We start from the raw sequence: 27,880 nt of genomic DNA, 5'->3' as shown, positions 1-27,880 counted from the left end.
TCTAGGATGTTCTTGGACTGAAAAAATATAAATATGCAAAGAGAAGTAAATCCGGAAAAAGAAATATTTTTAGTAATACACTGAAACTGAGTTCCAATTTGAGAATTTTGGCCACTAAACCAGTGGTTTTCATTTAGTCAGGTCATCCGAATCCTTTCAGACTTTTACTATTTGTATTCTCATTTCTTCTCAGGAAAATCTTAGCTTTATTTAATTCATATCATTCTACCCCAGTATTTATTTCATTCTTAATACACAATTTGATCTCTTTTCAGTTTTTAAACTTTGTTTCTTAATTTTCCCAGCTCACTTTTATTACATATGAGTAAAAGGCTTTCTCTGTGAGTGCGTACTTACGCATAAAACCTGAGCCGTCTTTTAGGTAGCAAAGGTTAAACAAAACATATTTTATACACTGTATGAGTGACCTTATTCGGACGAAAAAGGAATATTAAAACCAAATCATTGCAATTTAAACAGTCCATTTCGTGAGATTATGTTTTTCCTTCTTAATTTTTATTTGGTATTCATTCGTCTACATGCTTAAAAAATGTATGTTAACACATACACAATGGCAGTTAACACATACACAATGGCAGCAATGGCTGTATTGCATACATACATGGCTATGAGTGTCAGTTCACTGTACTTGAATTAAATGTATATTCATTGAGACTCTTTTTAACTAATACAGATTCATGTTACCCAAGTTTAGATGGAACAAGACAAAGACCACTACGTTTACATTTATGTTACTAGCATTTGGCAGAATGTACTGAAAAATATTTTATTTAAATAATATTACTACTGGTATTCTACTATGATTTGAAATGAATTGTTAGGATACGAATCTCAAAATAAATGTGAAATCTCAGATTTCAATTTTACAAATTCTAATTTTAATTAAAATGTGTTCCCCAAACCTTACAGCCATTACGTGAAAGTAGCCATTGAGGAATTACAAACATGTGTCCTCTCTATCATAGGGACTGATAATAATTACACTCGAAATCTTTCTTTTTAACCAGATGCATTAAATTCGTGATGCTTTTAATTTGTACAGAATCTACACGCTTTTAAATTCGCATTATTCTTAGATCTTTTCAGCAGAGATTACAAATTTTATCCAATATTACTATCTTGTATAGATTTCAGCCAGCTTTCACAACAAACAGCATGTAAGCTCACCATTTTTCCAATGAAATTTAATCTAAAGTACTGCACCTACCTTTTTAGTACCTTTATTAAGCGAGTTTGAAACGAATGTGTGCAAATCTTGTGAATGTACGCAAGTCCGTATCAACATGCACTGGATAATTATTTACCAAGCTTAAGATTTGATTCATATGGATAATCTTCAATGATTTCCTTTTTAAATCACTTAATGTAAAAATATTTCTTACAATATTTAACTTCTAGTTTATATGAAGCTTACTGTATTTTTTATGTATCCACAACTGCATGTATTTTCATTTATGTAAAATGGGTGCTTCGTATTCATTTTCAAAAGAGAGTTATAATTTAGGAATTATTTTGTCACCTTCCATTTTTAAATTAACATGGGGTTTTCCTTAGACAAAATAAAAATGTAGATATTTCGCCCTAAAAATTAAAGTGAATGTCACCCAGTTCAAAAAAAAAAAAAATTAAAGTGTTTCTTTTTAGTCATAACCCAAACAATACTGAACATTTTTCGTCTAAGTAAAATGTAAATTTAACTTTTCTACTTTAGAAAATACTTAAAATATATATATATATATTTTTTTTTTTACTTTTCTGATTTTGAAAGTAGCGCGAGATTTCATTCAGAAAAAGAAACATATGTTGGGCTACATATGTATAAACATATCACTATAACAGATCAATATGTAATTAATTGCGTTGTAAGTATTTCTGCTCTAAAATTTAAAACTGAAGCTTTCTCGATCTAAAACAATGAAAATAAAACATACGTTTCATTAGATTTTACTTCTAAGTTTCTTTTCTAACCTTCATATTTACATAAAAACTCGTTTTGACTTTGCATATGATCTAGGATTTACCATTCGATTTTGTTTGTCATCCGTCAAATTTATTTACAGCTAGAATTATTTGTTCAGAGTGAAATGTTTACAAATTTCGCTTCCGATTTCATTTCATATCTCATATATGCTCAAGTCAGGAAACACCACTAATTTAACAAAATTACAGCCGAATTAGCAAAATACGTGAATATTTCCTGAATTTTTTTACATTTACTTTGAAACGCTTATAGAGTACCTTCATTTAAAACTTTAACATTTTTATTGCATTACAAATAAATTTTGAAGAACAGATATTAAACGTAGCTAATATTATCGTATTTCATAAATGGTTTTGTTGATAAGAAATTCCTAATCCATATCATCTTAGACACTTAGAGAGTATTATTTTTTTACGTTTGTTTATGGTTGCAAGTCACTAAAATTTCAAATATTTTCTTTATGCCTTGCACTTAAATTGTGTTTTAAGTATACTCCGAAATCGATTTTACAATCAGCTGTTAGTTTATTTAAAATATTTGTTAAACCTTTCGAACATTCAGCTTCAGCAACATTACAGTTTTAAAGAGCATCCCCAGAATATTTCTTCATGAACCGTAATAAGCAATAGTCGCAATAAAATGTCGCAGATTCAAATTTGGTAAGCCCGGCGAGAAGTTTTGACATGTTCTCAATAGGTAGTTTTGTCTTTTTTGATCATACGAAATTAATAGAAGGTTGTTAAATTATCAAACTTGAGAAAAAGCATGTATGTTGAAACACTGGTTAAAATAAACGCAAAAGTAATAATGTACCGCTTCGACTCTTGGCCATTTGAAGAAGTAAAATCTCGTTGCTTTCCCAACCAATGACATTGATTGATTGTTTTTTCATGTTTTCGAATTTGCTGAATTGGCGAATGGGGATGGGGAACGACAGGCCAACTATACGGATTTCTATTCCATCGGGCTTGTATGGTGAAACTTTATTTACATTAGATCTCGTAAGATGAAAGGCAGCCAAGGCGCTTCACACGAGACATTTCTGATCATCGTTATTCAAAGCTGCCTTCTTGCTGCCTATGCTTTTGGTAGAGTTATGTAAAAAGAACTTACAGGAGTTTGTATACAGCAGCTTTGAGTTTGAGGTATTGGGCGAAGTCGTGACCCATCATGACCCTTTTCTTATAAACTTCTTCCAAGAATTAAGCACATATATAATAAAAACTTCATGATGAGTGACACTAATTTTTCTTCTATTATTATTGTACGTAAAATACATTTGATGTGAATTCAATTGTTCTTTAGTTCAATAGTTCTCAATAGTTGCATTGAGATACCATATAATACCTAGATGTTGGGATGCGAATCTTGTCCGAGACTTCAAATTTTATTGACTGTAAAAAAAAAAAAAAAAAAAAAAAAAAAAAAAAAAAAAAGTGCCTTCACTGGAATACATGACCTTGAGATAAACATAATAAGTCTCAGTGGACGTTCTTGACGGGGTCGTTCAAAGGTAGGCATGGCAGCGGAGGAAGCTATTCGTTTCACTGTAAATTAGTCTTGTGGGAAAATTCTTTCTTGCACATAGAGCAAATGTTTCTTCCTGTCAAAAGTTGAGCATTAATACGGTTTATCAAATTTCTCTCATGTGCAAATAGTTTATTCAATTCAAGACAAGCCAAAATAGAAGTATCAATAAAAGTTGCTTACAACTGTCATGATGTGAAATAGCCAAAATCCATAATATCATCCAGAGGCATATTGTTATGGTCAAATGAATTTTCAAGATCCATCTAAAAATATAAAAGTGCAAAAAATAAGTATCATCGCTTACAAATTCTGAAACATGGAATTTAAAAAAAAAGACACGTTGCTTTGTGATTGTGGTGTATTATCAATTGAATGGTATAACATATTTCACCTGACCGTAAAATGCACTAATCAACTACACTAAAATATAATATGCATAACGCAGAATGCAAGTATGTCACTAATTGATAAGGTACATAGATGACATACAGATGTTCAATACCTGTAAACTATTTTGTAAGAATAATTCAAGTGAGCACATATCACTATAACAGATCAATATGTAATTAATTGCGTTGTGAAGGTTAACAGTAACACAGTTAAATAGAAGTATATTGGTCCAGTGTCAAAGATTAATTAAAATTAAAAACAATACAAAGTAAGTAAAATCAATCTTGCGTTTATATAGAGACATAAAAGGTTTACAGTTACATTTTTACGTTTTTACTTTGGGTGGTGGCGGTCATCAAAGTTAACATGGTTAGCTCGAAAGACAAAATAAACAGGCACATACCTTGTATATTGATTAACATTCGAAAATATTGGAGAACTCCCCTACGATAGTATACAGGTGTGGTTGCAATCAAATTCTGCATATTCAGGTTGCTAGATCTGTAATGATAAAAGGGAAAAAAAAATAAGAGAAAAAAAATTTAATGATTGCCCACGAGGACGGCTGCTAGGATCTCCACCATTCTGCAGTTTCATTCAGGCAGATTCAACCTTCAGGCTGGGCTGCTGGTTCCAAACAGTCAAAAAATCATTCTTATTTCGGTGGTAATTAAAAGGGTTTTCAACTGTAAACATTTGTAATCTCTCCTCGCACTCGGGCAGCCATGCCATCATTTTTCATCTCAAGTAAATTTTTTCGACTTCGGAGTTGGTTCAAAGACGATACGCTTCATAGGTTATATTTTGTCGCTGTCCGTCTCTTGTCCCAACTGCGCAGCAACTTTTGTACCTGGCGAGGTCTTGAAATATTTATCAAAGTCTGATGATGGGAAGAACGCCAAGCACGGCAACCCCAAATGACGAAACATATGAATCTTCAGGAAAAGGATATTCCCGTCCGCCAGAATTTGGCGAACAACGCGGTTCAACTGTACAACTTCCAAGGCACTCCGCTGGGTCAAAGAATTTGTAAGGGAGAAGAACGAAAGGTCTCATAGACATAATGTAAACCGGTTCGATCGTTGCATTCATCTCGTCTAGCCTAGTCTGAGCGAAGCAGTGAAGCAATGGCGCAGGGTGCAAGTGAAATTCGCTCACGATTCAACAATTCGTCTTAATAAAATTCTCTGCTTCGAATTAATTTTCGATTTATACGCTTCTTAAATCTCCTAAGCTGTAGCATATTTTAAAGATACGTTTTATAATTTTCAAACTTTATATTTCATAAAATTAATATCTGAAATTATGCTTTGATTTTAAGTAATTACTACTACAATAGATCTGGATAACTTTGGATACTGACTTGGAAAGCTACTTAAAAATTCTTACTAAAGTTTTTTTCTAATAATTCATAGCTTTAAGTTTCTTTTCCTTGGATATATCTAAATATCTTTTCTAATAATAAATTATTGATTTATTACTTAGCAGCTTTAGCGCAAATTTTAGGCATTTTAAATTACTCATTATTATTTTTACTTAGAAATTAAAAAATATATATATATACTATTAATACAATAGTATTAAACAGGAAATGAAAACTATTGTGAAAAACTTATCAGAAGGAAAATTTCCTTTTTTGACAGGAGAAAATTTAAAATACTGATCAGCAATTAAATTCATCTCTTATAAAAATTAGCTAAATATTAAATATATGTAGAAGATTTTTTAGAGTAAAAAGTGAAGACAACACAATTAAAATAATGAGAAAAATATTTATATGCAAACAATTTCATATTAAATACACATAATTTTTATATCATGACAAAAGAAATTACCACATGATTATTCCTTTTTCATATAAGACTTGAAAAAATCATGAAAATATTGTATTTTTAGATTTTAAATTAAACAAATTTTACAGTTAATGATTTTTTAAAATTAAACTATAACAAAAATGATTTGACGAAACATTCCCTTTACATTTTATTTTAACTAATATTAGATTATACCTTATGGAATATATCATATTACTATGAAATAAAGAATCTTTTTCAAAAATTTATATATTTGTCATATTTATATATACAATTATAAACGCATCATTTAATTTTTTTTTACAACTACATTTAGTGAAAATATTCTTGAACTATTAGAAATAATTAAATTTTCTTTATTCTAAAATGATTACACATTAAAAAATTGCTAACTAAAATAACATTTTTAACATTAAATGAATAAAAATTAAATTTTTTCCAGAAATATTTCTAAATTAGATTGCTTATTATGCATCAAAATTTGCTTTACATATAAAATTAAAATAGTTAAAAGGCTTGGGAAGCTGAAAAATTATACACAGTACTGAAATTAAAATTTTTATGACATATTTTTAGCACAAAATTTATCAGAGATTTCTTTGATCATAGCAAGAGAATTACGTGTTTTTAAAAACGAAATTTACACAATAAGCTTTGCTAATTTGAAAATAATAATACTTAATAGTCTTAAACAATAAGCTTTTCAGTTATTTTAAATAAATTAATTTCATTTAAAATAAATAAAATTACAATGATAAAAAAATATTAATTAAAATATTCACATTCATGATATGTAAACCATGAATAAATCATACAGCAACAACCGAATAGTTCCGAAACAAAATTGATTGTATATTTTATTATACAGTAAAAAATTCAGCTTAAAACTGTTGATTATATTTTCAAATATTTTACTCTACTATGATTCAACCAACCAGGAAACTTGACCACTGATGTGTTTTCACTTCATAGATCACAAATAAAAGCATCTATAAACTGTTAAAGAGATTTGGGTAATTTACGACAAAATATCACAATCTCTTTATTCTGCATAATAAACAGGTTGATTTTCTGATAATTTACAGAATAAGGAAAATAAAAGAAACCTACGTTCTAATATAATCTTAATAATATACTGATTTTAGCAAAACAGTGCAACTTGCAGAAATTAAATTGCTCTAATGAACTTTCCAAAGTACAAAACAAAAATACATACAAAAATAGAAATAATTTTAGTTTTCTTAATAAAACTGAATTAAATCACAAAATTTCTGGAATAATAATAAAATATTTTTAGCATTTTTTACTTAATACTGTTTACTATCTTTCATTCATAATGCTTTGAAATTGTTTTGGTAAACATACTTTAGAAAACACAAGAGCACTTCAGCCCTTAAATCAATAAATTGCAACATTATCAAACATTACATAAATACAAAATCAACTAAGAATAAATGATAATTCATTAAAGGTTTAACTTTCTTAATCAAACATTTTTATCAATATAAAAATTCATTCATCTATCATGACAGATACAATTTTATGATATATTTACATATTACAAAGACAATATTTGAAATATATGTTTTAATTTTTTCTTAAAAATTCATATGAATAAACTTTTTCAATTAGCTACAGAGTTCTATTAACTATAAAAATAAAAATTTGGTGAATGACATGTTATGATAGGTAGTGAAATATGTAAATTACAGAAGAATCTTAAATAAATGAATCTCTCAATTTCATGCATTTTGTTTTCTGTTCTCCTCCTAAAATAATTAAGATTTTATCTTCATTTAACGAACTATAAAGTTCCAATTTTTAAATACCTTGCCTCCTAAACATGAGTATAAATAAATGTCAAAATTTAGTATAGAAATTTAATAATTAGATGTAAATACTGGTTTAGTTGATTAAGGTAAAGCACACCAGGGCTATCTGCTAAGAAAAAGGAATGCCATCATGGAGGATTTTCTGTAGGAAAATTGCCTCATATACACGTTACACATGAGGAAAAGGATAAAAACGCCCGCGCAACCAGCCCATTCACTTGGACTGAAATCTTCATTTCACTATATGTATACAAAAATTTTATGTTTCATTTCACAATATTTGAAACATACGTTTGCTTATTTCAAATCCGCTTCGCTAGTCCAATTTCACAATTTTTGTTGAAATCTCAGACGACCCATTAATTCTAGATTCAACTGTTCTTTTCTTTCAGGAAAGTCCCAGGAATTGCCATTGCACGCCACACAGCGTGCAAAGGCACCTTTCAGCCTAAATAATAAATTAAATCCCCTTATTAAAGTCATTTCATTTAAAAATTCATGATCACAGTAAAAACATTAGATATTTAGAAAATGGTTTAGAAATAGGTTTTTCTTCACAAAAAGTTAAATATCATGATAATTGATTTACATAGGTAATTTATTTCTGCACTAAAAATGTAATATCCTCTAGACATTTCAAAGAAAATCTTGAATTATATACATATAAACATATATATATATATTTATACATATAAAATCCAATGAAATAAGTGCTTATGAGTAAAATAATGAATAATATAAATAAATAATAACTTGAAATAATTTCTTAAAAGGTTCGAATAACCTAAACTTAAAAGTTTTACACAGTGAATGGAAACATATTTTCGTGAAAAAAATTCTTACGTCGAATGAGATTTGACAAATGAAATTTCACTCAAAAAAAAGGGGGGGGCGATTATTATTATTTTATAGATTAGGCATGAATCCGCTTTACTTAAAAAGGTATTTTAATACGAGAATAGGATCCAATTCCTTTGGTTTTTTTTACAAGTTGAAGTATGTTTAGTGTAAAAGCATTTCACAACAACTAAATTACCATTACTTACAAATCATCATAAATTAGGAAATATATTTTAAAGTGAGGCGGTGCTAACGATTAAGACATTTTATACATTATAAAATAAAAAATTAACAATTTTACATACCTTTCACATTTGAAATTTTCTTCATCGATCATCTTTGGAGAATCCATCGCTGAAAATATCCGATTTCCACGATCAAAACAACAATTCAATATGGCGCTTCAGGAAACAGTCAGATGTGTGGTTCCGTAGATCATCAGAGCGCATGCGCAAATGAATAAACCAGACTTGGCTTTGCCTCTGTAAAGGTTGCCTTTTAGATATACACAGACCAAGCCAGATCGGGTTTCCGCTTGGCGTTGCGGTGCTGTCGAAGCTTTATTTCTTCTCCCTTACAAATTCTTTGGCTGGGTCAACCTCCTCTCTGCTGATAGAAAGGGGAAAGCACTAGCCTCGCCTCGGGGTGCCTCTCCAATATGGCGAGCAGCTTAACCGACGAATCTTCACCCCACGTAAACAATGTCCCAACAGAATATTTCTATGCTAGGGATGTCAGAGCAACAAGGGTTCCGATTATTCAAATCAACACAGCTGGTTAAGAAATCCGCACATATGGCAAGGTACACAGGATATATGGTTAAGAGCATGGCCAAAAGAATTCGAGGCGCAGCAAACCCCAGATAAGGAATTCTGAGAAAGGATTTCTCAGCCGACAAATTTGGATGGGAAAATTACAGAACCTGTGAATATTATTCAACACAATAAACAAATTTAATACAGTAAAAATTAAACTATTATTTAACAATTAAGTTCATTAAAATGTCAACACCTTAAGTTCAGAAGAAATTAAGTATACGCATTCATTATCCAGATTGAGTTTCTTTTACAATTGATTGACTTTACCACCAATCAGAAAACATGAATTCGATAAACTTTAATAGAAACAGGGGTAAAAAATTAAGTTACCTTAATTAAAAAAAAAGTAGCACATTAAAAGTGCAGCAAAAAAACTGAAAAAAAAAAAAAAAAAAAAAAAAAAAAAAAAAAAAAAAAACTAAAGTTAAACAACCTTAAGGGTCAAAAACAAACAAGTACAAAAACCAAGTAAAACTTAAGTCCCTAAACTCAAATTAAAATTAAACAACTCCAACTCAAGAAATTTTAAACCAACCAAACCTAAATTTAAAGTTTACAAAAATTACAGTTTAAACTTACACTCAACTTTAAACAAAATAAAGCAAAAAATTAATAACTTCAATTACTGATCAAAACTGAATTAAATAACCAATTAACAATTAAGCTTGAAATTAATAACAATTAATACATAACATGATTGAGCAGCATCATCCTTTAAAATCATAATCTCGGATGTATATTTCATCAGAAAAAATAACGAAACTTCAGTGTCCATTAAGAATTATTTGAGAGAAATATGAAGTTATTAAACAAGGGGAGGGGGAAGGCTAATATAGCAATGCTGAAAATTTCAAAACTTATTAAGCAATCTTCTTAATAAAATTTATGGAAGATATAAATGATTAAAGCAGGTAATTTAAAAAAAAATGTGAGATAGGTAATATTTACATTAAAACGCGAAATTCCGATTAATATAAAAATATTTAACTAAGAATTCTTTAGTAAAAGTAAAACAAAATTAACTTTTAAAGACATTTCATCGCTAAATATATAAAGCATGAAAATGCGAATGATCAAAACATACTATAATAATTTAAGAAATGCAAGATCGCTAATATTCACATTAAACCATTAATTATCGATCAATTGAAAACAATATACTTAACTAAGTATTACTTGCGTTAGTAAACAGAAAACAAAACTAACATTAAAAGGTGTTTCATCGTTAAGTATGGAAGAAGTGAATGATTAAAGCATGCTACAGATAATTTGAGAAATGTGAGATCATTATTATAACAAGAAACATCGATAAATTGAAAAAAAAAATGATGAAAAGTTATTCGCATTTATAAAAATAAAACATGCTGCAGATATATAAAAAATACACGATCGATATTATTTACATTAAAACAGGAAATATCGATAAATTAGAAAAAATATTCAACTAAAGAGATTTACATTAACTATGATATTTTGTAAAATTTCGATAAATGCAATCTATAAATAATATCGAAAAATAATAATAATAACATTTATCCTAAGATCAGGCTCGAAAATAATTTCTTACGTTGCAATGAACGAGGTCGAATGAAATACTTACTAGCAAACAACAATCAATCTGAAAAAAAAAAAAAGTTAAAAGAAATCTGATTTGCACACCACATGATTTCTTTGTACGGATTATGAAATTATATGCATTTTTCCTGCCTTTCATTTAAACTTATTTCCTCGAATTTCATTAGAGATATATTTCTTATTCAATTAATTCAGTCCTCCCTTCGCGACAAGGGAAAAGTACATAAAAACTCAAAATATCTATATTAAAAATTGAAAGATATAGAAAAACATAAAACACCAAATACAGTTAAAACAATTATTTTTTTTTACAGTTAAAATTGCAGTTTTTACGCAAAAACAAGCAGTTTGGCCAGCAGGCAAGAAGACAGATTTTTTCGGTGCACAAAACGGAAAGTTTACTTTTGGTCTCACTCGGCAGAAGGTGCAGAAACTGACTTAATTTGTTTTGGACGCTGTGTCAATATGTGGGATAATTTAAAAACTGAAATGATAATTCCAGAATGGATTAAGTATAATTCGCAATAATAAAAGAAGACGATACTTTGTTGTTGCGAAGCTTAGTTTGTCTAGATTGGCAACAAATCCACTATTCTGCTAAGTTTTAAATGTATACAAATATGGCTGTTTTGTTAAAAAAATTAGGCTTAGCCTCGCTGAAAGAATTTTTAAATTGTTGATAATTCTACAACTATAACATGCAAGTTAACTAAATGTATAAAAACCGGAAGATAAGAACAACATTATTCAATCCTTTTCAAAGCAAAAAATGCGCAATTTACAAACATATAAGGATAAAGAAACTGAGCTCACTGTGCCGAGTACCAGATATATATGTATATATACACGCACACACACACACACACATATATATATATATATAGAATTATTGTGCGTCCGATTGCAACCAAAATAGGAGGTGCACATCAACATGTTATAGAAGTTCTATTACACACAATTTCAACGTTTCGTTTTTAAGTTATGTGAAATACACACATACGTAAGTATATACAGACGGCCACGAAGAAAGTCTTTTACGAATCCATTTTAAATCAGTTTTATGATTCAGTTGGAGAAAAAAGGTGCTTTATTCTGTAATTACGTACAGATATGGCGCAAAAACATCGTTCAGTTGTATTCGATAGAGGTCATAATGGATATTTTCATTGAAACATAGTAAACGGAATTTTTGTGATTACAATAATTCCTTTAATAAAATTAAATATGTATATATATATATATTTATTTATATACTTTTGGTGAGGTCGATTGCAATCAAAAAGGGAGGTGAGCAACTACTTGTTATAGCAGTCCTTTATGCAAAATTTCAAAGCTCTGAGGCTACTGATTTTGAGTTATGCAAGATACATGAGTACATACGTACAGACACCTCAAAAATTCTCTTTGGAATCCCTTTTAAATCGATTTTTTAATTCGTTTGGAGAAAATGTTCTTTAGTCTGTTCTTACGTACAGATATCAAGCAGAAACATCGTTAAATTGCATTTGATAGCGGTCAAAATGGATATTTTAATTGAAACATGGTAACCGGAATTTTTGGGATTACAATACTTCCTTTACTTCGTACAAGGAAGTAAAAAGGGAACTATATAAAAGGTGCAGGAAATAGACAGCATTCCAGAGTAAACGAAATAGTAACATTGAATAAATACAAACAAGCGAATGATCTGCGATAAAAAAATAATACAAACCTCGAATAACACGTCTTGATTCAAACACGAATGTCGAAAGTGAGAGCGAAGCATACAGCACGAACAGAAATAATAGAAAATGTACGAGGAAGAGTGGTGTAGCACTAGGGTACCTGTGTCAGAGACCCCTACCTCTTATCGAAAAGGAGTAGGTAGTTTTCGAATTATACTACAATAAGTAACATAAATTAGTATAACTATGTACATATTTACGTCTCTTTTTTTAAATTTAAAGTGTTTGTGGATCGAATATTGTCATTATCAAATAAGAATGAACTAAATAAGGATTAGAAAATAGCTAGAGCGTACAAAATTTCAAAAATATCATCTGGAAGACTGGAAAGGAATTTGTTGAGCTGGTGTTAACCTGTCAAAATCTAAAGACATAGATTAAACATACATTAATCAGGTTGGTTGCTTAAGATGGCCATAGGCCGTTTGCTGAAGCATGGATCGTTAACAATTAAGTCATAAACCCTGATAACCGGATTTTTGGTATTTTTTTTTATTATTACAAAATTTACGGGCAGTACGGCAGTAGAAATATTTAAGTTGTGCATTACGCAGTTCTTCATAGATTCTTTAGGTTCTCACACACCATGGAGAATTTGTGATTTGCTCTAACACACACAATTCTTTTCCCTTTGAAGATTTTTCGTAGCTAATTTACATACGTAGGCCCATACCAGGCAGGCATAAAAGAGTATGGTACTCACCATGGACGTGCAAATGAGTACTTTGTCTACGGAAATTACACTGTTTCGATATATTAAGGGTTAGAATATATATTTACTTACTTGTAACGTTTTAAGGATCGATGTAATGTGTGGGTACCATGAAAGTGTTTTACTGAGGATCATTTAATAATAAGAACTTGCTTTACCCATGGGATAGATTCTCCATAGAACTGTAGATTCTTTCTCAGCTGATTTCTCTTGGTGAATAGAATAGCCTGGGATTTGTCAACATTAACCTTGATGTTCTATTTTTTGAGCCAAGTCTCAAGTGTGTTTAAGTCATCGTGTAGCAGTTGTATTACAGGAATAACAAATGCACTTTGTGAGAGGATCGCAGTGTCATCAGCATACACTGAGAGTGTTGGCTGTAGTGGGGATATCGTTCATGTGTATATTAAAGAGTGTGGGCCCCAGAAGGGACCCTTGGAGCACAATTCTAATATTCCTCTTGTCTGTCTCTCAGAGTGGAATGCGACCTATGTTCTATGGTAATTATTGCTTATCTGAATAGGTACTGTCACACCTCTTAATTTGTAAAAACAAATTAGAATCACCCTGTGTAACGTCATCATCAAGGGGGATGGATCTAAGAAAATTGGATGATTTTTTTCAAAATATAAAAATTTGTTTTGCCTTGAGCGACTAGGACATTTATCGTTTTGCTGCTTGTCTTAATAAAATTTTTAATCAATATATACTGTTTGACTAAAACAATTTTGTCAATAATAGCTATACCAAAGTCGCAGTGATTTTGGATTTCAATTCTCCAAAATAAAAATCCTTGAAATTAAGCAATATCTGGAAATTATGCTTACATAGATCCAAAAAAGTCATCAGACGCATTTGCTATCATGACTTCACCTTGGAATATGTCCCTTCTATATTCTTCTAACTTGTTTCTACGGGAGTTCCCATCAAAACCTAATTGCTCAATTCTTAAGTGACCTTTTCTCTAGTTAAACACGAATTGCAACGTAGATGAGATAACTTCAGGGATGCAAACGTGAGATAAAGATATAATTTATGAATTTGGCTTGATTTTTTTATGAACAACCTGCTCATATCTCAGTATAAGAAGAGCTACTCTATGATAGTTTTCGTGGCAAAAATGATACCGAACGCTTTCGTTATTGGAGAAAGTTGCGATGTGAGGTAGAGATTGAAGTTAAAACTAGTAAAAAAATTCAAGCTAAAAAGCCTTTTCACTTTGGTAAACATAAATAATAAATATCATAATCAGACTTCCCAACTTGTCATAATCAAAGCTTTTGATAATAATTTGTGAATTTCCTGATGTAAAACGTGTTCCGCTTGTCACCACGTTTCATAGAAAGTTATTCAAAACAAAGCACCTCAATTTATCTAAAATTAAAACAATAATAATAAAAAAAATCTCAAAGTTTTCAGATTTTATATTGCATCCAAAAGTGCCTTTCTATCATGGGGGATTCGAAACGGGATTTGAAAAGTGGTGCAGACATTCAAAAGGAATTCGACGCAAAATACCGTTAGACATTGTAATGTATTTGCGTTGCCACGCTATCAACATAATACCAGTAAAATATATCAAGAAACAGGGAGCACAAGATATCCGTGCTTGAAGATGCACGCAATATTAAAGCTAATGTATCGTTGAGTCTGTTAATCAAAAATTCGTTAAAGTTTTACAAAATATGAAATAGAGAATATAACAAACTCCAAATTCCAAATTTGGGGTTCCAGACGCCCGGATTCGAGTGGAAAACTACGTTATGCAAAATCTGATGTGTTTAGGTACCGTTGTCTTTTTCACAATACGAAAAACATACATTCGTCCATGCAAATTCTTCCTTTTTACTTCCTTGTACGAAGTAAAAAGGAAGTATTATAATCGCGAAAAGTTTCAGGCAGCATATTTCAACGAAAATATCCATTTTGACCGGTATGGAATGCAATTTAACGATGTTTTGCGTGACATCAGTGCGTAAGGACAGAATATAAGACTCTTTTCCTCCAAAGAATTATAAAACTGCTTTAAAATGACTTCTGAAGAGAATTTTTCGTGGCGTCTGTACGAATGTATATACGTACGTATCTCGCATAACTCAAAAACGAGTAGCCTCAGAACGTTGAAATTTTATATATACGACTGCTATAACACATAGATGTGCACCTCGTATTTTGATTGCAATCGACCGCACCAAATATATATAAATATATTTATATATATATCCACTCTGTTACCCGCTCAGCGATCTCAGTATCTTTACTCTTATATGTTTGTAAATTTTGCATTTTTTTGCTTTAAAATTGATTGAATTATGTTGTTCTTATCTTCCGGTTAAGGTTTTTATGCCTTTAGTAAATTTGCAAGAAATATTTGTACAATTATCAACAATTTAAAACCTGTTTAAGTGCGGTTTAAATAACGTGGCGGACATATTTGTTTACATTTGAGACAGCAGAATAGCAGATTTGTTGCCAATCTAGAGAGATTAAGCTTCACAACAAGAAAGATAACTCCTTCATTTATTATTGCGAAATAAATCATGCTTAAACGTTTCTGGAATTTTCTCGAGGAAATCAGTGTTTAAGATTTACTTCGTAATTTTTAATACAGATATTTTGAGTTTTTATGTATTTTTGCCTTGTCGCGAAGTGAGAAGTGAATTAAATGAATGTGAAATACTCAATCGTCTGTGAAAAACTGTTTCCTTTTGTTTTGTTTGCTTAATTTCCTTTATAGATCGTTCTAGATATATTATAGTATTTGAACAGAACATGTGGCGGCCATTAGATACTTCTTCAAATGATATAAATTTTGTGCATTCTGATGTATAATATGAACCAAATACAACGATGTTAAGTGAACCTAGCGCCAGTTTGTCGCTATGGTAAACAAATATATTGAATTTTAAAGAGTGCATTTATTCTATTGTGGTTTATGCGCTATCGACAAAGTAGATTTAATTCAATCCAATAAGTTTAAATTAAATGCAATAAAAAATTCGTATCATTTAATATCCCGTACAAGGAAGTCATATGATGTACAGATCAGATTTTTTTATTTAATTAAATATAATGCAGCGATTTAGTATTTGCTGGGAACAATTTGAAAAGTGATTCAGTCTTTTACAGTGAACCAACGCAAAATGCCAGAACGCAAGTAATAGCCCTTCTGGGCTAAAGCTCATATGGGCTAATAATTAAAATAATTGCAGAATTTTAGGAAAATAATCAGAATTATCATTATTCATTTTACAAATAAGACCTCGGGACTCACATACTCCAACATGATTACCTTCTTCTCAGAAAACTCGAGAATAGTGAGTATGCAGGATTCGATATCCATCCTGCACATTTACAAACTATTCACTTTGGTCGAAGAGCGAAGACACTCTAGAGCAGTAAGAGTAGAGCATTTTAGAACATTTAAAAAATATGTAAATAATTAATTGTAATCTATTCAGCATTTTACTAATAAATTACCTTTAATATGAAGGCTGAAATAGGTGTGGTTAGAAAGAAAGTGATATATTAAATTTTATTTCCTAAATTGACATTAATTAATTTTATAACCTGATATTTGGTTACATATTATCTTTTCACGTATTAAATAGAATGTAATTTTATTAAAAAATCTACAATTAATAACTGTAATGTTTTATTATAAGAGTAATTATAATTAAAAGAATTATGGCATATTTGCATGTGTAAATTAATTATATTTCATCACGCATCCGATCAACATGATTTGCTTCTTCATCTAACTAGGAAACGCAAAACAAACTGCCATTGTGCAATCGTGCTTCTAAAACGTAAGAAATAGCGTAACACGATCAAAATGTATAACAAGTGATTCAGTCATTAAATTTGGGGAGTTTAATATTCTTCGATGAGTGCATTTTATTAGATAATGTAATATTCAGATAATATCGCCAAGTTGTGAATATACACGTGTTTCTGCTAACTGCTTTTCATCAATATAATTGCCTCTTTAGATTAAAAATTTTTTAAATCAGCATATGTGTAGAATTTTTGATAGACAGTATCGCGATAATAGATACAAAGTTTTAAGATAGATGGATAAAGTTTTTTTCCCATGCAGTGTTGCCATTGTTCACTTGAAAATCGCTGAGCTTTTTCAATCCTAAATTCGTTGAAATTTGACTAAATAGGAAATAAGTATTAAAACAAATTTAAAATACAAAATTAGGGCTTCCAGGTGACTATATTCGAATGGATGCCTACGTTACTCAAAATTTGATGACTCTAGGTCCGTTGTTTTTCACAACGCGCGAAACATACATACAATTATGCTGATTCTTCAGTTTTTTAAATTTCTTTAAATATAATTAGCGCCATAATATTTGGTGGCAACATAAATGATAGTAACATAACAGATGATAAGTGATTCAGCGCTTTTAAGTATTCGGCGCAGAATGCCGTTTCGAAACTAATAGCCTTTTTGGGCTAACGCTCCTTTGGGCTAAAAATATTTGTTCAGGGGTATGCCTTATACGTAAATTGAGAATACGTAGATATACTCGTTACACATGTGGAAAACGATTAGGCGTAGAAAAAAACGCGTGTTCTACGCCTAATCGTTTTTGAGTTATGCGATATACGTTCATGCATGCATACATACATACATACATACATACATACATACATACATACATACATACATACATACATACATACGTACCTACAGACGTCATAACGTCTTCTATGACATACAGACGTAATTTTAAGGTCTGTTTTGGATGGAAAGTTTCTTTTGTTGGGCTCAACCTATAGACATCACAGAAGGGGCATGCCTTATATGTAAATTGACAATACGTAGATCATTTCTTTCACATGTGCAATATAAATTCTAAATCTCTCGAATGATGCATTTAAATTCTGCAAGAGAAGAGTTAATTATAATTTATTTCACCTTTACATTCATTTTTCTGTATTTTACATTTTTATTCAAGGATATATTCAACTTTAAATCAGCTTTATATCCTTTTGTGATTTGTGTTTCCCAGATCATCTGAAAATCCTCTTCGGGATATATATTGATAAAGATTAATTAGAAAAATTCTTTACTAATTTCGTTAAGGAAAGAAAATGTCAGCTGAAAAAATAAAAGACAAACACATGCAATATGCTTATCTTTAAGAATAATATGCGTTATTTTTTATTCACACTTCCTTAATTAGATTTGGATAATTATTATTCCCTACACAAATCTTCACTATCTTAACTCTGTTGATATTCGGATTAACACAATAGCTTATTAATTAGAAGAGTAAATATTGTCTTTATTACTTAGACGCCGACTGTTACTTAAACAGCATTAGGTAGAAATATCACCGGTCCAGCAAGAAATGAAAGCGTGCCTGACTTTCTGGACGTTTTTCTGGCAAAACTTAAACAACGTTCTTTAAATTATAATAAACGACTACTCTGACTGTTATTAATTGCTGAAAGTGCCATGAATGTTTTTTTATGTTTTCTTTGCTTATGTAGCTTCGTTTAGGAGGTTTGGCAGAAAAATATGTTTCAACATATCATCAGTCTTTTTCCTTGTTTTTGCTTAATAAGAAGTCTGAAGTCAAAACTTAAACATTTAATTATTATGTTTTTCAAATGATGATAAATGCCGTAATGAAAAATGAGAAGAGATATGATAAATGCCGTAAATTAATATTCTGTAATAGGTTTAGTTACAGGTATATAATTTTTGATGAAAGAAAGTTATTCAACTGAAAATGCTGCGATTTTGGTGATAAATTATCATAATGACTTTAAAAAGGCGTTACAAGTATTTCCTCGAATAAAGTGCTTCTAAGGTAATAAAGCGGTATAAATATATTAGCTGAAGAATCATTTCACTTAATTCATTAAGTGCCAATTGATTTATTCTTTTTTGAAATTGTAGATCTGTTGCATGAGCTTCCTTACTTAATTTAAAAACCCGGTGACTAAAATATGATGATTGAAAGTATGAGAATGCAAACGCTTTTGCTTTTTGGCTAGAATCTAGCCTCGAAAAGTAGAATTTAATAGCAATTACTCAACTTTTTGAAAAGGCGGAGACTCTATTCTTCGAACGGTGTGAAGATCCTTGTCGGGTTTGAGCAGGATCAAAAATTCTTTCATGCAGTTCGCTTTCGTTTTAAATCAAAATTTCTGACGTAGATGGAGCCTTTTTGCACCCCTCTTTCGATTAGATGCATTACACGTTTTGTAGGTTTATTGATAACTGAAATGGTAGAAATCCCTTATTGCTCTAACTGTATTGGCATCACGTGGCCTTATTTCGTAGATGTCCAATTTTTAAAACACTTAAATCGAAAATAATCATTTTATGCTCTGTTACGCATTTTACTGTAACAAAAAATGAGATTTTCATTAAAACAGCAGCTAAATCAGCAAACTATGGATATAAATTTTATATGTTACATCTAATTTTTTATTTCATTCCCAACTCCAAATTTAGTTCATGAAGATAATGTTCCTGATAATATCTGAGTTACTTTCCATTTTCAGTAATAATCGAATTCTTTTAAACGATACATCCATTCCTAAATTAATTCAACACTTTACCAGCTTCAAATGTACTATGAATAGTACCAATAATCAACTTTTACTGCTTTTGCGTATTGCTTCATTTTGCCCATCTGCTAAGCTTTCACACTTATTCATAATATTTTATAACAAATCTTTATAGCTGATTTATTTTTATGTTTCTTCCTCAACTTTCGTCTCTTACTTCTAATTACAAAATAAGAATGAATTTATAGGAAGAAGCTTAAAATAAGAAACACTTAAAATAAAATAACTTAAAATTATAACTTAAAATAAGAAGGATATAGTCTGTAATAAGTAGAACTTAAAATAAGAAGAAACCTTAAATAAGAGGGCTTAAGGTGGAACTTAAAATAAGAAGGAAATTATAGAAATCATTATAGTATTTCTTCTTGTGGGTATCTTTATCCACTTCAATGCTGATTAATGGATTTCTTGTGCTTGCATTTTGCAGCCAGCAAACGTTTTCTTATCTAATGTTCTTACGACTTCCTACTTTCCAGCTAAGCTCAATTTCGTCACCTTCTTGTCTTTTCCTTCGTAGATAGAATTTTATCTATGCTGATTAGTAGATCTTTTGTCCTTGCATTTTGCAACTAACCAACGTTTTCTTATCTAATGGTCTCACGATTGCCTACTTTCTATCTAAGCTCAATTTTGTCACTTTCTTATGGTTTCCTTCGTAGATAGATTTTATATGGAAATTACATAAAAATTCACGCTATATATAAATTTGTGGTGGAAATTGTAACTTATCGCCTTAATTGATGGATTGGGCACATAGCTCTAGAATCCTAACTTTAGTGATTTCTGGTCATTTAAGTAGAGGTGTCAAGGAGCGAATGAACAATACAGATGTATTTCAGAACTTGGTTGAATAATTCCTTTTTAAATTAGCACTTAAGCATCCATTTTATTATATTGTAGAGACATTAGGTACTTTTTGGAAGCAGGCAAGATGAAAAATTAGCAACGCTTTCACCGGGAATCGAACCACAGACCCCTCAAGTACGCGCTGAGCCTGCGACCACCCCACTACGAAGGCATGCAAAGAAAGCGGGAGAAATACCTTAAAATATAAACGCCACTAGAGATATACATTTAAAAATGTACGAAATCAGGTCAATTGAAATTCATACATGTTAGTCACAGCTGCATTTATTTCTTATTGCAAGGACTCTATCTTATTGCATTATATTACTTCTTCTCGGATACAAAATAAAATTGCAATTTACTGTAAAAGTTTTAAACAAAGGTCACAGGTTTTTATACTGCAGTGTTATCCCATCCTCGGTAAAATGATATGATGCTCTTTTAGCTTAAGTATAAAATCTTTGAAGTTTCATCCAATTGTTTTTGTTTCAATTCTTTCACATTGAATGCTCTTTTAGCTTAAGGTTAGGTTCTTTAAAGTTGAGCGTTAGAATCTAGATCTTTTTCCTGCAATTCTGTATATGTCTTTAATAATTACCAGTATGTTTTCAAGTACCGTGATGAAGCTGAAAATTTCGATGATAATTGTGTTCATTAAATAGTTATATGAAAATATTTTAAGCTATAACCAAAAAATATGCAAATGTTTGTAAAACGTATCGTAAAGTTATATATGAAAATGAAAAAGGTTTAATGCAAAATTTTATAAGGTTTAGGTTTTTTATTTAATATAGTTTGAAATAATTATTCATATTTTACCCATTGGATCATTTCAAACTGAAATTAAAATTGGAAGTGAAATTTTCAAGATCTTTCTAACTCGAAACATCTTCAAAATATTTAGTGTTGTTGCATTATTTTCCCATACCAAAAATTACAGATGTCATATCCAAAACGAAATGAATTGTTTCACATTCTTAAGGTTCTAAAAATGTTCACCTTCAGAAATCCTCCACATTTAAAAGACTAGTGAATGATCACCATAAATTCATTAATGTTGGTTTATTTAATCGTATTTCAGAATGGATATCTGGAGCCTTTCCCTGTTCATTTTACGACTATTAAAAATAAGAACGATTCTTTGATAAATTCTCTTTAACCTTGGTTCAGTACATGTGTCAATAATTCTATTGTACATTAATTATGTTTAGTAATGCATGTAATTAACATTGATTAATAATTTAACCCACACCTTTCTTGGCTTAGGAAGAAATGTAAATCGATTTTTCCACACCGTTTATATACTGAAGTAGATGTAGAATAAATATATAAATATCTAAGCAGTGGCAGGATTTTTTCCCTTCCTCTGTTGTGTCACTAAGTGTTATTAAATTGAATAACAGAGATAATCATTACCCGTTTTATTGAGAAAATATTCGGGAGTCATTTAAATTCCCATCGGAGAGGGAAGGAGAATGTGTGTCTTCGACGATAACGAGGTTAATGCTTCTTTCATAAACTTATTAATGAAGGTGAGAAATCTGACATGTACGTATGCAGTTTAATGAATTACATCATGTATTAAGTCATTCCCGAGACTTTTACATTGTATACTTAGTATAATTATATATCTTTATTTAATTGGAATGCAGAAGATGAATCTGTAAATTATGTATTAAGAATACAAAATATTAAATTCTTCCGTGTCAGTGCATATTTTAAAACACATGTCTCTTTGGTGTATTGCAGCTATAAAGAATTTTAGTTTCTCAAATCCTCTTCAGCTTTCATTCAAAGATCATCATATTCCCCATACACTTAGTAAAAAATTAACGTACTGTGAATTTATACATATACATATATATATATATATATATGTTACCGGCAAAATATGCAACGCCGGCATTCTATAGAATACCTAGGCATTGTATATAATGCCTGACCATTTTAGACAAAGCATGAAATATTAAATTTATTACATACTTTTCCTAGGCAGAATGCCTAGGATTCTATAGATTGCCGGATTTCAAACTTTGCCGGTAAACAATGAAATATATCATTTCTAGGTGATATACTCACAGAAAACAATGAAATCAATATTATGTTCTGAACTAATAATAAAATAGTTTTGAGATCGTATTATACTTCAATGCCATTGTTAGAGCCATTTGAAAACAGACAGGGTTTTCAAAATAACATGTATTAGGCAGTAGAAAAAAATTGTATTAAACGTTTTTACATTGTTGCATATTTATCGTAGTTTATCAACGTCCTGTTTTCAATTTTTGTTTCATTTGATGCCCTATTCAGTTTTCTTCAGAAATTGCTACTTATGTAGCAATAAGTTTCAGCTAATTTTTAATGCGATATGTAGAAACTATCTGGATTTGTCTTGAAGATTTAAGGTATACGTAACTACTGCACTTGCTCTGCATCTAACTATTCAGAAAAGATTATTTTTCACTTGCTTATATAATAACAGCAATAAAATTAGCAAAATTACAGCAATTAGAATAAAACTGAATATTAGTTACAGGAATTGAAATTTACTGTAACTACAGGCCTGTGGTCTTAAATTTTAAACTTTTAGCCTTATAAAGTACCAGATGTTGGCGCAGACCGACCCACCTAGCCTAAAAGGTTGGTCTTACGGTCATTAGAGGCCACACCCAATTCCACAAAGGAAAATAACTAAAACATAAAATACGACTTATAAGGTATTTTCTCGTTTGTTTCGGCATGCCTTCGGGGTACAACGATAGCACACTCGGCGCGTACTCGAGACCTCCAACTTCGAGTCCGAGGAGAACACTGGATATTTTTCACGTCTCTGTTTCAAAAGAACCTAATGTCTCTACAGTGGCCCCCGAAGTTCAGACGAGTACATTGTTCAATTTTTTACACCTCTTGCTTAAAAAAAAACCTAATGATTCTACATTATAACTTTCATTCTTTACGTTTCTTCACACATTTAAGGAATTTAAGTAGCTTATACAATTTGCTTTAGACTCTTTTCCTGTTCCTAAAATGTCCATTAGCAACTGAAAGAAAAAAATTGATTGATCCTGTGAAATCCCGGCAAACGGACGGGCTGCATGGTCGTTTCCCGACTTTATCTAGTGTGAAATGCAAATATAAGCATGATTTGTTGAATCCTGAATGAAGTTTCCTTCCTTCAGGCAGATAAATATAGTATGTCCTCTGACAAAATCTGTCAAATCCAGTCCTATCGGTAATATTATTAGCTGGAATGTACTGTTTCGTAGGCTTACATCCTGCAGTAAATTTTCAAATACAGAATGTTTTCTTGTTGATAACCTAGATGTTGAAATGGTTTTGTTATTCAAATATTACAGAGCATGAAATGGCTGCTTATCTACGAAAAGGCACGGTTTCGTGGAAGACATTTTAAAGGAAACTAGCTTTCCTTTTCTCCTTACACATAGGTAAAACCAATGAAAACCAATTACGCAGTCAGCGTTTTCGGCTGAGAGCTAACCCAGGTCTAATTCCCAGTATTTAAAGGTCTTTACTCGGTAACTGATGAGGCTTAAACTGATCATGTGGAAACAGATATGAATGTTTACTCATTATACATTTACTGTATGTAGAGCAAATAATTGATATCAGCATTGATAATGACTTTTGTTAATACGTATTGAATTTATATATAATAAACGTAAAAAAATGCATTTTAAGTTAACTAATGTTCATGAAACTTTGGAAGAGATTCATCAGCAAACGGAGAGGTTTAAAAGAATATGAACGAATTTCTTAATAATTTAAAGTTTTATATTAGTTTTTATTTAACTAAAGTTATTGACATTCTTTATGAATACGTGGAGCTTAGTTATAGAAATGTATTTGTGATGTCGGAAACATAAATGCTATTTTTTACTTAATGATTGAAAAGTCTCAAATAAAAGTTGAAGATAAAATGTACCGCATATGAATTATTTGAGGATGAAACAAATATTTACAAATACATTAAGCGATATGTTTTCGAAATTCTTCAGTAAACATTCCTGCAGTTACGGGAATTAATTAAAATGTAATAATAATTAGCTTTCATTACAAAATAATCCTCATTTCATTTTTAGGTAAGGGCATTAGAAATGCATTACTTAGTAGACAAAGTGAAGATTGATGCTTTGGGAAACTACATTATGCATAATTATTTCTTTGATTCTTTATTTAAGTATTGATTTCTTAGAAAAGGGATGTTTTCGTTGTCGGTAAATTTTAAAAGAAAAATATTTTATCTGAGAAGAGATTTTAATTTTGCAATCCGTTTTAAATATATTTTGATTAAACATTTATATTTGGAGACGAAGTTCATTTGACTAGACGGAGACATCAGTTAACTTTACCAAGAAAGTCTCTATTTTTAAAATAATTCTCCGGAACAAATTATTTTTTGAGACTTTTCTTACTTTACTCAAATAAAAATATTATTATTAGTCTCAGGGGTAAATACTTCAGCCCAGTATGGAGAAATATTTTAAGAGTTGATGGTATTATCTGGTTGGGGAATCTTATTACTGAAGCAATAACTAACTGAAGATGATTTGATAAGGTTAATTGATCTTTGTGGAGACACTAAATATTGAACATAAGAATTAATGTTTTAGTCAAGCATGTCATTAAATTAATATCAAACTAATTAAATGTTAGATATTTAGCTGCACGAGATGACATCGATTATCAAATAAGGTTAATAAGGTTTTCGTTTTTACTGAGATTTAACTCAAGCACTCATTTCAGTTATGAAAAGAAAACTTTTAAAATGTTCAAATTGCTAGAGTCAGAAGTTTTAATCAGAACAGAATATTTTACTTTAAACATCACTCTAGTGGAAATAAAATCAGTAATTTTCATTTAAAAGAGCTTTTACATTTATGCAACTGGGACACATGCTTGGAAAATGTACCTTTTTTTTTTTTTTTTTTTTTTTTTTTTTTTTTTTTTTTTTGGATAAAACGCTTTTTTTAATATAGTTCTTCAAATTTAGAAAACATGAATTTCCTTATATAGAAAACATGAATTCCCCTTTCCCTTTGACAAGGGAATGCGTCTTAAGCTCAATAATATTTTTAATCTTAAGGTTCTGAAATTTTCATGCCCTTCGTTATCGATTTGTGTCTATGGGAAAATCTGCCTAAGATTAACAAATATTGGAAGATTACTTGAATCATAATCTCATGTGGACAACACATGACTTCCTTGTACGGCCTTTCAAACTGAGAACATTTTTGCTGCACTTTATTTAAACTTATTTCATTGAATTATTCTAATTGAATAACTGTTTCCTCAAGTAAATTTGAAATGATGTTAAAAACTGTAAATTTTGAAATTAAATATCTCATCAAATTTCATCGTACGGGGACAAATTTCTTACAATTTTATTTTTTTCATTACGAGGGTAAAAATTTCCCAAACGCAAATATAGAAGCCATGAGAACGCATTAAAAGCTTGATTTCGTTATTTGTCGAAAATCGAATTTTGTTTCTAATTTGGCATTCCTAAACATCAATATTTTCGTCATTTAAAGCATTTTTGTAACTGAAAATATGTTACTACGACCATCGAAACCTTTTTAAACCCATGGGCCCTCAGCTGACTTCGGCTTGGCCACTACTAAGGCCAGTGGTGGTCACTTTATTATGGAGGCATCTAATAGGTGGGCCATCTTTGCCTCCTATGATGGGCAGACAGTTACAACCATGTTTTCTCGGGGATTCGAACACGGGCCCTTTGGTATCCCTGTCTGCTTCCCTAACCACGATACCGTCTGAGCGGCATGATTGCGAAATTAAAGGCGTCACAAGAACTTTTAATTCGCATAAGGGGTGGGTACAAATATACGGGTTTGGTACTGCCGATTAGAATAAAGAAGGGACGTGCAAATGTAGATGTTATAGCAGTCCTATACACAAATTTTGGACACTCTGCGGCTAATCGGTTTTGATTTATGCGAGATACGTGCACACGTAAGTAAGTGCGTACAGACGTCACGAAGAAATCCCTTTTGAATCCATTTTACAATCCGTTTTGGAAACAGAAGTTTTTTATTATGTGCATACGAAACAATTGCCCAAATGTATTCAGGAGGGATCAAAGTGGGCATTTTCGTTGAAATATGGTACCCGAATTTTTGGCTATTACGATAGTTTCTTTAGTTTGTACAAAGAAGTAAAAATGCAGATCCTAAGTTCTCATAGTCAGCATCGACGAATAATATACAAAACCGTTTGATTGCCGATATAATAATTAGCAGAATGGATATCGATGGTCTGTATACTCCAAACAAAACTTCAATATTAACTTACACAACTCTTCATCCTTAGCGCTGTTGATGTTTTAGAAAAACTTTATAGTAGGAAATGCTTTGCAATTAAATCCTGAATTAAAATACGCGCTGATACTGATAGAAACGAAGATATCTTCGGTATCTCAAAAATTGTACTCAGGATCTGAATTGAAAGACACGATGACACACGTTAAATGAAGACGATGATAATTAAAAAGATCAGATTTCTAAATTCGTTCAGAAGAAGGTAATGAACAGCATTTATGATTAATTATATGTAATGATCAACATAATTAAGGTAACGAACAATTGATTAATCGGTTCTACTATTGTTAGAAAATCATTTTATGCTGTAATCGAAAAATCATACTTCTCATCCATTGTACTTAGAAGTTTTCTTTTATTTATTTTATTTATTTGTCTCATTATTTTATTTATTTGACTCATTATTTTCTTTATTTGATTTATTTGTCTCATCATTTAAAGTATTTGTCTCATTATCTTCCGTTACACGTATATTTTTTAGTAGATAAATGTCTAATTTACAGTGGTGGCCAAAATTGTGGACACTTTTGGAAATTTTTATGTTTTTGAACTTTGTATGCTTATAGAAAATGTTATGTTCCGCAAAATGCAAACTTGTATATATAAGATAATTTATTACTGAAAAAGATAATTTATTACTGAAAAAGATAACTTATTACTGAAAAAGATAATTTATTACTGAATTCAATACAAAACACAAAATTCAATTATTTGCAATACAAAAAAAGTTATATCTACTTTAATATAAATAAAAAACACAGTTATGAAGTGTTTTGCAATGTCTAGCTTTCCTGGCCAATCACTGTTCTTGTTCTGAGAACCAATCAAATGTTAGTAACTGCCA

At 30.4% G+C, this 27,880-nt stretch overlaps 1 long non-coding RNA gene across 1 annotated transcript; it reads right to left on the bottom strand.

The window, feature by feature from the left end:
- Nucleotides 1–1,876: 1,876 nt before the first annotated feature.
- On the bottom strand, nucleotides 1,877–4,815 carry LOC118181664 (uncharacterized). Its single transcript, XR_004756918.2, has 3 exons — nucleotides 4,326–4,815; nucleotides 3,713–3,795; nucleotides 1,877–3,605 (listed from the first exon to the last, which is right to left on the bottom strand). It is a non-coding gene; the product is annotated as an uncharacterized LOC118181664 (long non-coding RNA).
- Nucleotides 4,816–27,880: the final 23,065 nt, after the last annotated feature.

Source organism: Stegodyphus dumicola, chromosome 9 (assembly GCF_044657685.1).
Source record: "Stegodyphus dumicola isolate Sdum_Otavi_A_Nest chromosome 9, ASM4465768v1".
NCBI classification, from domain to species: Eukaryota; Metazoa; Arthropoda; class Arachnida; order Araneae; family Eresidae; genus Stegodyphus; species Stegodyphus dumicola.
Note: the sequence above shows the minus strand (reverse complement) of the source record. Positions and strands in the feature narration are given on the sequence as shown.